Raw genomic sequence first — 16,815 nt, 5'->3', positions numbered from 1 at the left:
GAAGCAGAATCTCCATGTACCTCCACCATGCTGTCTTAGCTCACCTTTTTTTTTAAACACATAAACCCCATAGACAATGCTTTTTGACATGCTATTGCTTCTCCCTCCTGCCACTCTCCCCCATTAAATGTCCAAATGTATTTATTTATATATATATACATATGTAACACCATACAATAATGCTCTAGCAGATATAAGAAAGAAAAGAAAACATAACAAGAAATAATGCACTGAGTGAGGCTGCAAGTTTTGTTTTTATTTTATATTTTTCGCACTGATAGGAGGGGTAATAAAATTCCGAATTCTGACAGGCGATTTGTGGCCGTGCCCCTCTTTCCCTGTGACCGGCTCTTGGGCCGATGCTTTGTCATAGATTCCATTATTTTTGGGGTGAGAAATGCCGGTAGGCGGTAGGGTTCATCATGTCCGCCGCAGCAGCGCATGCGACAACACTGTCTGCCTCCGAGCTCCCCGTGTTTGCTCTGGGCCCTGTAATGGCTGTCCGTGTATTGCAGCACACGCGTGTGCGGACGGACGCTGCCCCCTCGTCCCGCCACCAGGGCCAGGGGACGAGCAGAAGCCGTATTTGCCTTTGCTCTGCGCCGCCGGCCTGTGTACTTTTCTGTGTGTGGCGTTGGTTTAGCATGTGTAAGCTATGGTCTGCCCGCACCTCATGAAGCGTTCTACTGCCGCATACAGAATGTACGCTCGCTTATTTCTTCGCCCAGAAGCTTCCAGTCCAGGCAAATGTACAGCACACCTAACACTACATGTGATTTTGACACAATGTACTGTACTACCATGCAGCTGAACAAGTGTAACGTTCCTTGAGTAACCAAAGCAATGGAGCTTGCTTAAGTGGACAATGGCTGTGCAGCATGCCCAACTGAGTTTCAAGCCCGCTGGTTCACTTGTCTTTGGAGACCCAGAAGTCAAGAATGCTCTGAAGTACACCACTTGCGGTTTCCTGTAGGCTAGCAGATACGCATGCTTATTTGTCTCCACCTTTACAGTCCATCTCAATCACTCAATGAAGCATCTCTGCTTTAAAAAAAGACCCTAATTTAATTAAATTTATATGGGTCAATTACAGATAATGCATTTTCCATGCATTACTCATAAACAAAATGGGATAAACATCAATATTATATACTGCTTGATTTTCAAAAGATAACTCTCAATTTTTTGGTTACAGCTATCTTCATCTGTAACTTCCTGTTGGGAGCTTAAAAACATTTTATTTTCAGTAAAATATGCTGTCCTCTCATAGACTGGGATTCATTCTAAACTTCAGAGTCAAAAAACCATTACTGTGTTTTAGAATTACACCATATGACTTATGATGTATGACAGCTTATCTTTGTTATTCTCTGAAATATTTAAATTTACTACTTTAATGCACTTCAAAGAGGTCATCCAGATACAACGAGGTCCTCTAAACCCATTTTATAAATTTTCTGCAGAGAAAAATAAATGTAGTTACATGAATAGCATCTTGCCTTTAAGTCAGAATTTCAATTGAATATTGCCCCAAGGATGGGAAGTGCCTTATTGATACAAAACAGATATGTATATATGACCGTTTTCTTCACATCATCCAGTATATATCTATATTCAGTATACACATTAACTTAAACAATATGCATTTTGTGTATAAAATGTTCAACAGATTACCTATTGACTGCCATCATCATTGTAACCACGAACAATTGGTTGTGACAAGTTTTGTTATACTGGCTGATTTTCATTTTGTATGCTAATACATTTGTCTTACCACCTACAGCATGTATATTCAATATCTGGAACTCAAATGTTTACATTGAGCAGTCACATTAAATAAATAAAAAATAACATTTTCACCGATTATTTATTTTTTCTAAAGCAGAGTCTGTATATATAATATTTAATAAATTTGTCAAAAAAATAAAAACTAAACATTGCAGTACATAGTTAAATACACTCTCACAATCATGTCAGATTAATCAATAGTTTTCATTTTGATATTTAACATTTTTGTTCGGATTTACCCTCGGACAGTCACACACACACACACACACACACACACACACACACACACACACACACACACACACACGCGTGAGCGCGCGCAGCCTCAGCATCGGGCGCGTGATGGATCAGCCGGCCCTGGCGTGCGGGCGCTGGCGTGCCCGACCTCCTGCCCTCCTGGCGGGCTCATCAGTATTCATGGCCTGAGAAGCAGAGCTCTGACCGGCGGACCAGCGCCTAATAGAGGGGCTGATGGGAGGCTGATGATGGCGCATTACGGACCGCCGGCCCGTCTGATTACAGAGGAGCCCGTCGTCGCCGTGGCGATCGGAGAGAGAGCTCTTTCGCCCGCACCGCTCCGCATTTACCGCAGGCCGACGGCTGGAAAACCCCGTCGACGCTCACGAACGCGCCCTCGACCCCACCCACACAGACCCCCCTCCGCCCACCCCTCACCTCCTTCTCCACGGGCTGACCCAACATCCGCACCCAGCCACTGGTACAGTGCAGAGAAGAGATCACACCCCTAAGGGCCTCATCCTCCACATTCCCAGCATCCAAAAACGAATGCTACTTTTTTGTTTGGCACCCAACAAAACGAACATTTTTTAAATCAATTTTGTCATTGATCAGATATGCTAAGCATTCCGCTGCTGAGGCTATGATTTAGTTATTTTTATTGCTGTTGTTGAGGCTTTTTGTTAAGCGCCTCGGCGAAACGAACGCGAACAAACCGCCAACTCTCAAAGCCGATCGCTAGAAAGCGCGAGGAATTAGAAAATAAACGTCACCTCAGCATCTCACTTAAGTATTACAAACACTGGCTTGTCTAACCTTTTCTTTCCTTTCTAAGGATTTGGCAGAGGGGACATTTTATATAATCTCCAGCTATCTATGTAGGCCTCCTTTACTGAAAACCCTCAGACCTTTTTTCTTTTTTTTTCTCGAAAAAAGAACTGAGACTCCAGAGCATTTCTCTGAATTAAAAATATGGCTTTGTGATTCATCGCGGGCACTTTTCGCACTCGGGTCTGCGGCTGCCAGGTTCCCTGCAGCTCTTTTCATTGGGCAGTACAGATTGTTCTCACTCACTGGTCTAATTGAAAAAGGCTGTGCGCCTCTCCCCCCCCCCCCCGTCCTCCTAGAAGTGGTCAGAAAGCAGGCGGCGGGCCTGTGCCCCCGGGCCTCTCCCAGGCTCCCAGCGAGAGGGGTAACGGCCCGGACCTGTCCCCCCGTTTCGGGGTCCGCTGGCGGCTTTGATCCGTGAGCCCCGCGCCCCGCGCCCAGGCCCGCCGATGCCTCGGCGTGGAAATGCGCCGGAGCGACTGGCGAAGGCCTGTGTTTACTCAGCCCCTCTTAATGAGGAAGGGGCGGGATTATCGGGGGCCGCGATCTCCCAAACAGCTGCACCAGATGTTTTTTCTGCCACTGGCTATGTCGGCAAATGTGAGAGAGGGGGGGTGTGGACTTTTTCCTCTTTTTTTTTTTTTTTTGGAGGAATGGGGAACCCCCTGCCACCGCACAACCCCCTCACCAAAAATAAAAAATAAAAAAACCCCACTCTTTCCTTTGTCCAGATGTTGGGGCAGTGTCGGTTGGGGCAGACCTTTTCGGCACAAGCCTTGTTGTGCACATGTAGCCCAGCAACCTGGGCAGAAAGAGGAAGGAGAAGGAGGGGGGGGGGGGATGGAAGGGGCGGGGCTGTTTTTGCTCGATGACATCATATAGGTCCTCGTTTTGATAGATTCTGCTGGTGACTGGGTTTGTTTGAAAGGGCGTAGGTTACATCAGCTCTGAAACATAAGCACTGCTTTACACAATTAGCGCTGTCCTAAGGGTAAGAAAATGAATAGGGGTGATTTAGAAAACATGTTATTTTAGCAAATTAGGGAAAAAAATGTTTTCCCGACTAAGTCAAATATAATTAGAAATGTTGAATTTTCACTGTAGTTAATGTCATTTTAATATAGCAGAGTTCTCATGGTAGTTTAAAAGGTGAACACAGTGAGACTAATGTCCAGATTGAGCAATAGCCACAGGTCAGGTCAGGTAGTTCTCTTTCAGTTCTCTTTTGCTGAGATCTGACCTACACACTTGATGTCGCAGGGGTCACAAGTGGCAATGGAAGTGTTTTATGTAGGTGCTTCCCCAAAGGAAGAGTCAAGCCTGAGACTACAATTCAAAACCCACGTCAAACTGTTAGAACACACTCACATCAACAACTTTTGCTGTTTTTTTCAGTGTATGAAACACTTAAAAAAAAACCTTTGTTAGTCATCCAAGATCCTTCAACATATCTCATCAAAAGAGTTGTGCAAAGGATTTTTCATTTTTTAATACTTTTTTCCTTTTTCCTCTTTTTTCTTTCTTATGGCAAAGATTTTGCAGATTACATTCAGTGGTCATACTGAATTAGATCAGTTCTCAGCAAAAAAATAGTATTTAACAAATATAAACCTAAATATATTTGCTGATTTGTCATGAAACTTTTGTTTTCTATTTGGTACCCTTCCCGTGAGAGACCGAAGCCTTTGCAGAAATGAACAGAGGGGGAACATGGTCTTACAGACCGTCCCCTGGACGCCCCTACGCAGTCACGGGGACGTGCTGCACTGATCAATACCCAGATCTATTGTCAAGTCGTTGAGGAGGGGATTAGGGTTAGACATTGGTCACAGAGCACTGCATACACGAGAGGGCAAAGGTCATCGCCGCCGGCATGCTGACACGTTTACATGGGACGTCTAGCCTTGTTAATAGTGTCACCTGAGGCACCGCCCCTGGACAGACGTGTGCGGCTGACCCCTAAAGTGAAACTGACCCCCCTCCCCCCCCCCCCCCCCCCACCCCCCCGGGCCTAATCTCCACAGCCAGGCATGGCCTGACCGCCATCTGACCCTGACCTCGGACCTCTGCCTCCCGCCAAGTTCAAGGCTAGGCCAATGAGGGAGGAGGAGGAGGAGAGCCGCTCTCCGTCTCGCCTGCTCCCGAGACCCGCAGCCACCCATCTGCTGGACACCAGCGCTCGCAGGCCTCTGAAGCAAAGAGCCCCAACCAGAGGCATCAGGCGTCTGAATCAAAGGCCCAGAAAACAAGCAGGAAACAGGCTGGAAATGAAAGGCCTCAGCAAAGGATGCTTCTGTCCCTCTTAAGGTCCCACAAAAGCCCCCCATATGGACACAGCTCCCTGTGCCAAACCCCCCCCCCCACCCCCCAAAACACTCCAGCCACCCACTCCCTAGATCTGCTCCTGTTTAGAAGGGATCAGGCTTGTTCATTTACAAGTCTGCCACTTTAAAGCCATAAACTGCACTTGAGTGGATTAAGGAATAAATAAAAATAAAAACCCACTTCATGGGTGTTGATTAGCAAACCACACACTGCAGATAACTAATTAGGAGAGATTGCTCCAACATCTGTTTGTTACTTTAAAGCATCTTGAACTTCACATAAAAGAAAGCCTCAGATTTATATGATAATTACTTGCTTGCATTAAGGGGAAAAAAACACTGGGGTATCGGAATAAACTATTAGAGAAGCTGATGCTTTTCATGATTTAATGTCTTGAGACAAAGTTCAATTAATGTTTCTGGATTATTATATGTTTATATTATTTTCAGAGGGTTCTTTAGAGACATTTAGTTTTAGAATGGAAAGAGGCCAAGGTCTGAAATCTTAATTTTCAATGAGAGGGCATTAACACACGGTGAGAGAGCATTAATGTGGAGGATTTAGCAGCCCTTGATTTGACTAATAGACGACTGCTGCAACATGACCAGAGTGCAAAAATAAAATAAAAAAAACGTTTAACAAGCATGTTGTTAATTTATTAATGTTTACTGTCATTGTTGAACATTTCCTGTCCACATACCATGTGTAAGAAAAAACTATCCAAAAAAAGAATGTTTGAGCCCTTAGCAACACACACCCCTGGCCGAGGGGTACAGGTCTGTATCTGGCTCGAAATGAGGCCCGAGCGAACCGAAATCTTTATGGCCCGACCCAAACCAGCCCAATAGGTTCTAGCCACGTTTTAAGCCCAAATCTGACAGAGACTGATTGCTGAAATAACAAGCCAACAGCACAATACAGCACAATGCAACAATACAAAATAGTGCAGTCTTTCCAGCTGGAAAGCCGCTAGAGAAGGTGCCTGTGATCACAGAAGGGGGGGACCATCACTTCCGCTAGCTGATAACAATGATCAACAACAATGGCACAAAGCAGAGTTTCTAGTTTTTTGTTTTGTGTGTGTGTGTACTGTTATCTAGCAAAACAAAACTTTTGTATTTGAGCTTTCATGCAAATTTATTAAATTGACTATTTCCTTCCGTTAAATGTGATGTTAAGTTGTTTGTACCTCTGCAACAAAAGAGCATAGGAGCAACATCCGTTTTCTTTCAGTGTGTGTTTGCGTAAAATATGTTTGTTAAATGGAGGAATAATATATATTTTAATGTTTGCAATCATCAGAACAGGCCAGCTGCCTAGCTTTAGCGCCATTGACGCTTCTTTTAAATATTAAGTTACGTTTATTGCTCCTGTGATGTCAAATATGGCTAATTTAATTTTCTAGTTGAGCATAACAGTACTGTTCAAAAACTGGAAGCTTTGCGCCATTGCTGTGAAACGTTGTGATCAGCTGGCAGAAGTGTTGCTATGTTACCATTTGTAAAGTTCTGGGTTGGCAGAGGGCCCTTACCCAATCGGACCCAACGTCACAGGGATGAAAACAGGCCTGACACCTGCCCGATCATGATCCACTGGCACATATGCCACTTTTTAAAAACTCACTTTTGTCATCTGCTGTAATTTGAAACATTTTGATGATAAATGACCAGTGACTGCTTGGCTACCACTCAATTCCACAGAAGCAAAAAAAAGTAAAAATTTAAATGATCTGGCAGTAAACATTAGCCTTCACCTTTACTTATTTATGCATTCATTTGATTGTTATTAATTCAGTTACAACTGATATACCCACAACTCCATTGTGTGCTATACCTCAGAACACAGCTCAGAACAAGATGCACACTAATCATTTCTTGGACATATGGGCACAGTTAGCATTCATTTTGGTTTTTTATTGTACATACCTTCAAAATTATGGTAATATTACTACCCATTCCTGAATGGAAGTCATATCTGTTTTGTTTACGGTGTTCAGTTGAGTTTACTTTTCTGCTTAAATTTTGCTGAAAAGAAAATGGCGCTTTGCTGTAGTGTGGCATATGGCAAGGGTTTAACGTCGGCGAAAAAATGAATTTATTTTTACGAGCTACCGCAAGAAGAGCGTGAAAGAAAACAGCGTCTGACTGCAATTGGGAATGCTAAATATCCTCCAGATGCACCTGAGACACAGCTACCAAACTTTCACTAAGTGTAATGAGTAACAAAATAATAAACCAAATAATTTTATATGTTGCATAGGGAAATGCAAACTATAGGCTGCATCAAAATTCACATACTCAATGAATGATAGGATGTGATATTTTCTCATCACTGGATGGGACAAAAAATTATGGGATGGAGCAAAATAAAAAGCATTTATTTTGGGAGGCACCAGCTTCTGATATTCCACTGGCTTACCTTGGACTCAAGGGGAGTGCTGTACCAGTAAGCTACATATCTGTTCAAGGGAAATCATTTTTGAGCAGGAGCTATTTAGATCCCCTAATCTTTATGATCATGGATGCAATCTCACATCCAATATTAACCCATCCTAATGATGGAGATTAACTGCACTGTACCTGGTCTGAACTGATGCTTGTGAAAGAGCAACTCAGGCCTATTTTGCAAGATAAGATCACGCCTATATGTTTTAAGGTTAAAACCTTTAAAAAAACTTTAATTCTCAACTCAACAGGATTGAACGGTGCCATTTTAGGCTTGGGATGCAGCTCTTGTGAAAAAGGCAGTCTGAACTCGGATGACGAATCTCCACTCACCCGTGGACGTTGTGGAGTCACTGGAGTCTTCTCAGACCTGACAGACAAAGAGGAAGCACATTAGAATCTGCGACTATAAATCAAATATAAAATTAAATTCCTACCTAGCAATTTCTATCGCAGTCCTCAAAGAAAACGCTCCAAAAAATAAAAAAAACTGTTACAATAGAAACATCAAGCTATTAACATTCCAGTTCACATTCTTCTGAAAACAGTCTACAGACTGGCCAATAATATTAGACCGAAGGCCTAATAGGCTTCGGCTAAAGGATTCTGTTAATAAAATGAAAATGATAAACAGCGTATTCTTGGGCCATGTGCTGCCCACCCACTTGTATGCACAAACAGAATCTTTCATGAGCAGTTTGTGAGACCGAAGGCAAATAGCAAGAAAGGACTACCCATGCTCAGTCTGAATACGAGTAAAATAGAGACATTATTTAGTCTAGCAACAGCTAGTACAGTGTAAAGTTAAGCTCAATAGCAGAATTACGAGTGACAAATTAAATTTTTCTACATATTCTAAAAAAAAAAAGAATATGTGGATGTTAGCTGTAACTCATGACAAGCACTGATGAGTTCTCACAGTATGCATTTCCCACAAGCTTGATCTGATATGTTTTAATTTGCAACACTACATATATTATTTTTTAATTAATTTCAATTAAAACATTTCTAAGAGCCAACATTTCCAACCAAATAAATAGGTAAATAAATGAAACGGAAGGAAATTATGTTGAAAAACTGACATCAGAATAGACTGTCAGACAGGCACACGATGTAAAAGTGTGTCCTGAACCCAGTGGCGTGTCTGAAAAAGTTTAGCACCAAATATCAAAATGAAGCAGTTCTCTTAACACTTAACACTCCATTACTTTTACAGTGGGAGGTGAAGTGGCCTTTTTCTAGCCATTAGTTTCTCCTCTCCTTCTACTCTGGATATATATATATATATTTTTTTTTTTCCCTTCTTCTTCCGTTTGCTTCAGAGTGTAAGAGCGAAGGAAACAATATTTCTGGGGCTGCTAATTACTTATGCGGATTAATAATGTGAAGAGTGGCAGTTACTCAGGCAGATTTATCGCCCATCTGGAGGAATGCGGGGACCGCAGTCCCGTCTCCCTTGGCCCCGCGCAATGCGCCCGCGATTAAGGCAGAGTGAGATATAGCGCGATATTGATCCCGACGCCACTTCATTTCGCAATAACTATTACAAGATATTCTCCCGGCTTTTGCGCGCTCCCTGATTTACGCCGCGCCGCTATTTGCATTAGCGGTAAGTGTTTTTCTATACCAAATCACCCAGGGTCCCTAACATGTCCCTCCTAACATCCGACGCCACCTCTTGCCCTTCACCGCGCTGCCCAAAGGCGCGCGCCGGAGGGAGGGCACAAGCAATCATTCCGGGGGGGGTGGGGTGGGGGGGGGTGGGGTGTAGCTGGCTCGTAGTGAAACTGTCACATTTGCTCCACTGCCACGAGGCAAAAAGCACCACCTGTCTGCGATGCTGATTGCTGTGAGGTGGCACGCCCTGTCTGTCGAGCATTGACCCGCCACGCCGCGGCGTCGACCATCGCGGGGTTACAAGCCCAGTCATGCTCCGCTGATGACTGAGAACACACGCTCCGTACAACGGCACAATAGCACTCACATGCAGGCCGGGATGTGAGATTCAATCGCCACCACGGCCTAGCAAACACTCATTCTCTCTCCCGGCTCTGTGCTGCTGTTGTCCTTGTCACTTGAAACACACCTCAAAGTGTGAGATGGCTTGTTTCTGCGGGTGGAGAAAACGACAAGGAGTTTTTTTTTTTTCCTTTCTATTCTTACTTATTTGAACAATCACCATGGAACATGAGACTGAGAAGAAAGATGAGAATGGGGACTCTTCCAGCAGACACACCTCAGCCTATAATCATAGCGTGTGCTTTTCAAACAGACATGCAAAGCTTAATCTGTTTGCTTGTGCCCCATACTGTTTAAGTTCTGCTTTGTTCAGCAACAGACGGCAGAGCAGCACAGTGCAGGGAACTGCTCAGGGAACTCCAAGGTTGTGGGCTTGATTCTCAGACGGGCCAATGCTGCAGTATCCTTGAGCAGGGTACTTAACCTGCACTGCTTCAGTAAATATCCAGATGTATGAATGGATTTTTATGCAAAAAGAACGCAAGCTGTGCGAGGCGCTCGAATTACAGCATCTGCTAGATGCGTAAAATCCAATGTAAATGTTACAGAACTGCATCCCCGCTGCGGAACTCAGCAGATCAAGTTCTGTGAAATACTGGGTCGCAGGAGTAAGAGAGAATCAGGTGCGTTGATACAAGTGTGCTCCTCCTCCATGTACTGTACCTCCCATTTAATTTGGCTGAAATAATTTTTGTGAGGACATCCATTTCATAAATGTACAGGAAATTGCAAATAATTTAAGTGGGCAAAAATGTATTTCACTGTGAACGTTGTACAGCAAAACAGTTTGAGCCATCGATTCTTACCTCAAACACACACTTCACCTTATTTCTCCATCTTTTGTAACCACTCTTTAAAGTTGTCTACGGTCGTTTCCTGGAGTAAACACAGAGGTACTCCGTGTGAAATTACTTAGCACCACTTGAAAATGGACATCAAACTGAATGGTGGAATTAAACATGAATGCCAACAAAAGGGAAAGCAAAGCTGTTCGGTGCTCTGGCAAGCGGAAGAGGGCGGAGGAAGATGAATAGCTTCTGTCCCCGATGTGCCATCAGGGGTAAACGCACAGCTCCACAGGGGCATCCTCAACTGTGCCAGGCGTGTGCCAACAGCCCGCCAAGCGACGGGGGTCCGTGTGTTCGCTTAAGGAAGCTGCTTGAGTGACAGGCGAAGAGGGGAGGAGGCGGAGGAGGCGGAGGCGGAGGAGGGGACGCGTGCGCGGATATGAAATTCCCACACAGAGCCCCTCCTCGGGCTGCAGTCTGCGAGCGGCCTACCCCGTCTGCCCCGCTGCTAAACAAAAGCACAAACAGGCCCTAATTGCCCCTCCGCTGTTTTACATCCGAGGGGTGGGGACTTAGGCGGCGGCATGTAAATCAAACCCCCAATCCCCCTCGGAGAACGGTCCCCTGGCATAAATGACTCTTTATCTGCAGGCGGGGCGGGCGGGCAGGGCAGGCTGCCAAGCGCCGGGGCTGGCAAGCGTGGTAATGCGGAGACACTTGTTGTCGCCGCGGCCGCCTGTTACGCCAGCGCGTGCCGGGGCGGAGAGCGAGCCCGCGCGGGGGAAGCGGGGCGTCCCGCGAGCAGGCGGGCGGGCGCTGCTTGTTTTACATGTCTGCAGAAAAGGCACGTGCGCGCACGTCTCTAAGGTTTGGCAGCGACTGTCCTTTCTGCTCTTGAATGGGCTCCTTTGTTTCCCCCCCACCCCCCCCAGCACCATTCACGAGCACTGCCGACTGATTTTATGCTAATTTCCCACAGGGAAGAATGTCTGGGCTAGCTAATGCAGCCTTCTAAACAAATACCGACTAATTTATGGATGGCACATAATATGCATGCATTCAAAAAAGTCAGAATCAGACATCGCTATTCAGAACAGACTTCAGACAACAGAAGAGACAATTATTCTCCATGTGAAAGAAACAGAAGCACTATAAAACTGTCTACACATTCAGGTACAAGTGTAAAGCTATGTGTCCCTTTGTACAGAAGGTCGAGACTTTAAATTGTTCTGCACGCTATGAGTCAGCAGTGCACATTCGATATTTCCCAACAAAAGACAATATCACAACTGCCTCCTGAATGTGCTTTCAGGTTAGTTAAGCTGGTGGCCAGACACAGAAGACTGTAAACATGACACGAACTGTAGCAAAAAATGATTCAATAGCTCATTAGCTCAGAGTTAGACTGCAACAAGCAGAAATAGTTGCCAATAGGAACCTGTAATTATGCTGAAAATGATCACCTCCTTGAGAGGAGTGGGCAATGTGAAGCAGAGGTAAACAAACACTCACCCAATGCTCTCTTTATTTTTAAGGCTTCAAAGAATGAGGTACACAAAACCAAACAGGAATAAAAAGGACAAATGAATCTGACAGACGAACAAAATGCACATTACTAGATGCTATTATATATATATATATATATATATATATATCTAAGAGACTAAGAAAGAATTCACCAGGATCTGAGAAATGAAGGATAAGGATGTTGTTTGAAATGTTTTAAATACTTTCATCTGGAAAACTCATTAAAGGTCGCAATACAAAGTGAAATGTGCATTTAAAATTCCAGTTAAAACATCTTCATGTAGATTGTCTCCCTGTGCTGCATCTCTGCACAGTGCAACAACAAGAAAGTTCCTGGAAATACCCTCATGCCCTTGCTCTCCACAGTTCTCACCACCCCCATCAAAGTTACACACTAATGCATTTCCTATACCTGCCTGCATTTCAGCTATATGAGGTCCCCAATGATTTAGAGCCAGCAACAAACCTGTCCTATTTTCAGAGTGACATTATTGATAGACTGTCACTTCAGATTGTAGGTAGCTGCTAATGGTTATTTTATGGTGCATATGTCAAATCTGATCCAGTTTTTTTTATTATTATTATTTTCCTGCTCCTGCCATGTACCTATGTTGTGCTTACACATACAAGACATGCAAAGGCACCTCTCTATCCTCTCAATATAAAAGAATTGTAAGAGAAGATATTTCTTCTGTTTGATTTCTCTTTCAGGTAGAAAACATACATTTTGTTGACTAGCTCCTTCCTTGCCTTCCAAGTGAAGGTGGATCAGATCTTTATCCTGACAAGTCCGGCCAACCTAACCCTCTATTGGTCCACTACTTGTCTCAGCCAATCAGATTGCTTAGATAAGCAAACAGTTTTATGCTGTCTCTGCCTGATCTATGATTATAAGTACTTTTCTTCTCTGTTCAATTTCATTACCTAAAAATATGAATACCTTCCTTCTGCATACTGTACAAACTGTGTGTGTGTGTGTGTGTGTGTGTATTATAAGGTAAACAGAAGATAAGGGTAAGGGTAAAGTATAGCTAAAGCGAAATAACTTGAGACATCTGTTCTGTAATCCTGATACAGTTTAGCAAAACATCTCAATCAAACTGTTAGAGAAACAAAGGGCTCAATAGAAATCATTTAAAACACAGCCTCTCTCTGAACTAGTTTTTGTTCTGTCCATGACTCTATGACGGAATAACAATGATACCCAGGTTCTCCTCAGAAGGGGTTCTCCACCCCCCCCCCCCCCCCCCCTAAATTTTATTCACTCTTGTGTTTGCGTTTCCTCTGTGAATCTGCACGCCATCTTGTTCTGGATAATCCCCACTGTTTCTGTAAAGAAAGACGCAGTGTGTGTACATGCGTGCATGCATGCATGCATGTGTGTGTGTGTGTGTTGGTCCACGTGCACATTACACGCAGTGTGCGTGTGTGTGCATGTGTGTGCATGCCTGCCTGTGTATGCGTGTTGGTCCATGTGCACATCACATGCAGTGTGTGTGTGTGTGTGCATATGTGTGTGTGTACGTGCGTGCAAGCATGCCTGTGTGTGTGTGTGTGTGTGTGTGTGTGTGTGTGTGTGCGTTGGTCCACGTGCACATTACACGCAGCGTGCGTGTGAGTGCATGTGTGTGCATGCCTGCCTGTGTATGCTGGTCCATGTGCACATCACATGCAGTGTGTGTGTGTGTGCGCGCATGTGTGTGTGTACGTGCGTGCAAGCACGCCTGTGTGTGTGTGTGTGTGTGTGTGTGTGTGTGTTGGTCCACGTGCACACTGCACGCAGTGTGTGTGTGTGTGTGTGTGCGCGCGTGTGTGTGTACGTGCGTGTGTGTGTGTGTGTTGGTCCACGTGCACACTGCACGCAGTGTAGAGGCTTCTTCCCCCTCTGCAGAGATCTTTGAGGACCCCAATTTGTTAGGAATTAATGAGAACACCTGCCCGGAGAAGGCGGTGAGTCGGGATCTCACTTTGTACATCAATGATTTCCCTGATTTCCCCCTCGCCAGGCTTTTTGTTTCACCACTTGAATCATCGAAGTCGTTTGAAATCAATTTAACGATTGTGTGTGAGACTGATTTGAGTATGTAAATGCCGAGAGAGAGGTGAAGGGGGGGGGGGGGGGGGGGGGGGTAAAGACCAGAGATTGACTGCAGACGAGAGATTGGGGGAGAGGGAGGTGGCAATGAGTATTATTACTGAATTAACTGTGCTGAGTCTTTAATTCCTGTCACAGCAAGGTCCCATAAAGAGGGGAAACAAAACCAGAAGAGAGGGGAGAATGAGGGGGGAAAAATAATAAAAGAAAAAACCGTCTGGCCAGGACAGGACAGGGAAAAATAAAAATAAGAAAGAATCCTTCACAGGGGAAAAGGTAAGGGGTATATGTGGGGACAATGAATAAGATGGAGAATTAAAGGGAAAGAGAGGAAGGGAAACAGGGAATGGTGGAAGAAAAAGGGACAGAAAAAAACAAAATGAATATAAAAGGCAAAAGGAAAGAAAACAGATGAAGGGGACTGGTGAGGGAAGGGGGTAGTGGTGAGGAACAGGGGGTGGCGTGGGGGAGGGTGGGGTAGGAGTCATCAACAGAGGGTTTTTATTGTCTGGACGCAGGAGATGTGCACAAAAGCCCTGGAAAGATTAAATTAAGTATCATATGCACTGACCTCATTGCCATGGTTACGGAACAGTGGAAAATATTAATCAAGCCTTCACTTGAGAGAGCGGGAGTGAGATGGCGGAAGGAGGAAGAGAACAAGGGAGCGGGAAATGGAGAGAAATGGAAGATAGGAATAAAAAGAAAAAATAAATGCTAGGTATTTATCTTACAGGGAGTCTGCACAACTAATTTTAATTGAGTAAGAACACAACAGCCCTCCAGTGTATCACAAGGTTTGACCATGTGTATTGTGACATTGAACCTGAAATGCCATTAACCGGTCATAGGTTCCAGCTCAACTTGACCTTGAGCACAGATGCTCTCCCCATAATTCTACAACATTTTTTTTTTCTAAGTATAACAACATCCCAGATTATGTATGAGTTCATAAATAAAATTAGTGTCACCAGAAAGAAGAACACAAAACCACAGTCTACCATCACAAAGTCAGTGCAACCTAAACCAAGAAAGCTCTACCTGTACTCCCTTTTTAACACTGTAAAATTATGAAGCAAATGTGATACCGGATTAAACCAAACCAAATTCATAAACTCACAGCTGAATTCACAGTGCTTGTCTGTTTTTCATTCTGTCTTTATATTTTGATGCCCAACAGACTTTTGTTTCAGTCTTACAGAGAGACACTCTAAAACCCCTTCATATGTCAATGAATACACTAATGACACAATTTCCACAAATTTTTTTACGCCGCATAAAAATGAAATGCTTTCATCCTTCAATATGCCATTTCAATGAAGGGTTATACTTATTTGCACAGCACATCAGTAAGACAAATGTGTGCATATTGTTACAGACTCTAAAAATTATGACAATCATTTTCAATCATTTCTATTATTGTGCACAGTATTTCCACTCTCCCTATGCGTTGTTGAGTGTGGAAAGTTGAATATTGTTCCGTTTGATGAAACAGTGAAGTGTTTGCTTGATGTCTGCAGGGACTGTCACAAAACACAAGCCATCTGAAACTACCCTGCTGAGGAAAATGTTAAATAAACAAAGGCCCATATAAACAAGATCTCCCCCATTTTAATGTCACGGAGGAAAAAAGACGTTTTAATGCTACCATTGCCAATGAAGGCTGCTGCTGTGACACCATACTGGTATAAACTTAACACAGATAACACGGGTTGGATTATCAGCGCTGTTACTCATTATTCCGGCTTCTTCAAAACAAAACCGATTGAAAAATATAAAATGGCTTCCCAAAAGGAGGAAAAAAGGGCAATAATAATGTGGGGATTATGTTAGCTATCTGGGAGACTATGAGGTTCTGACTGCTTCATTTGCACAAATAATCAACTCCCCTCCTCTCTGTCTGTGGGTTGGAGACCACCCTGTGATTTAAAAAGTGGAACCCAAAAGTGGGAAGTTGAATCTCTGCTTTATTTGGATCTTCTGGCATCTACACAACCATGGCATTCTCCTGCCTGGTCCAGTGTAGGTCTTACAGGGCCCGGTTCTCCAGGAGAGGAGGCTGAACGAGGACCCTGAACGGGTCGGCTGTATAAATTGTCTGGGGGTGACCGTAACCACTTCCAGAAACAATTTAATTCTACAGCTCCAGCCTTCTCCAGCTGATCTACTTCTCCAAGGTCATTAACCGCGCCGTGGAAGGTCACATGATTAATGAGTGACAGGCCCCCTGGTGCAGTAACGTATATGAGTGTGGCTCACATTAATTAGACAGGGGGCCGAGGAGAATGAATGGCCAGGGACAGCTTGCTCCCTTTGCAACCCCCCAGCCCCTCTCCAAGGCTCACACGCTCTCTCGCGTGCGCATGCCACACACACAAAAGCCATTTTCACCACCTTCCCTTTACAAAGACATTGTCTCTAAGAGCCTCCCTCGTGACTCCTCCCTTTCACTCGCATTGAATCGCCTCCAACAAAACTTTTCAAATGATGCTGCAGGTAAAATTAACAGTCGCACTTCAATGAAAGCTAAGCAGGATTTCAACAACAAAAATTTGATACACACAAACTGCATCAGAACTGTTCTCAGTTATGAACTTAAGTTTATTCCTTCTTTTTTTATCTCAACTTTATCAAATTACTAATGACTCAAACCACACACTCACAGGTTGTAGTAAGAAAATAGTATTGGAATATCCAGACAACAATAATCATTTTTCAGTCAGTTTAAGTATGAATCAACAAAACTAATTCCTTAGCTGCTGAT

The 16,815-nt window shown here is 44.0% G+C and overlaps 1 protein-coding gene across 3 annotated transcripts in view; it reads right to left on the bottom strand.

Annotated features, from left to right (window-relative positions):
- zfhx3 (zinc finger homeobox 3) overlaps positions 1-16,815 on the bottom strand; it is a 231,430-nt gene that overhangs the window by 207,005 nt on the left and 7,610 nt on the right. For all 3 annotated transcript variants that reach the window (XM_035396651.1, XM_035396656.1, XM_035396653.1), the window contains exon 2: positions 7,956-7,992. The gene's annotated coding sequence lies outside the window, so the exon portion shown is untranslated. The remainder of the gene's footprint in view (positions 1-7,955; positions 7,993-16,815) is intronic.

Source organism: Anguilla anguilla, chromosome 16 (assembly GCF_013347855.1).
Source record: "Anguilla anguilla isolate fAngAng1 chromosome 16, fAngAng1.pri, whole genome shotgun sequence".
NCBI classification, from domain to species: Eukaryota; Metazoa; Chordata; class Actinopteri; order Anguilliformes; family Anguillidae; genus Anguilla; species Anguilla anguilla.
The sequence above is the reverse complement of the archived record's forward strand: the minus strand, read 5'-3'. Positions and strand labels throughout refer to the sequence as shown.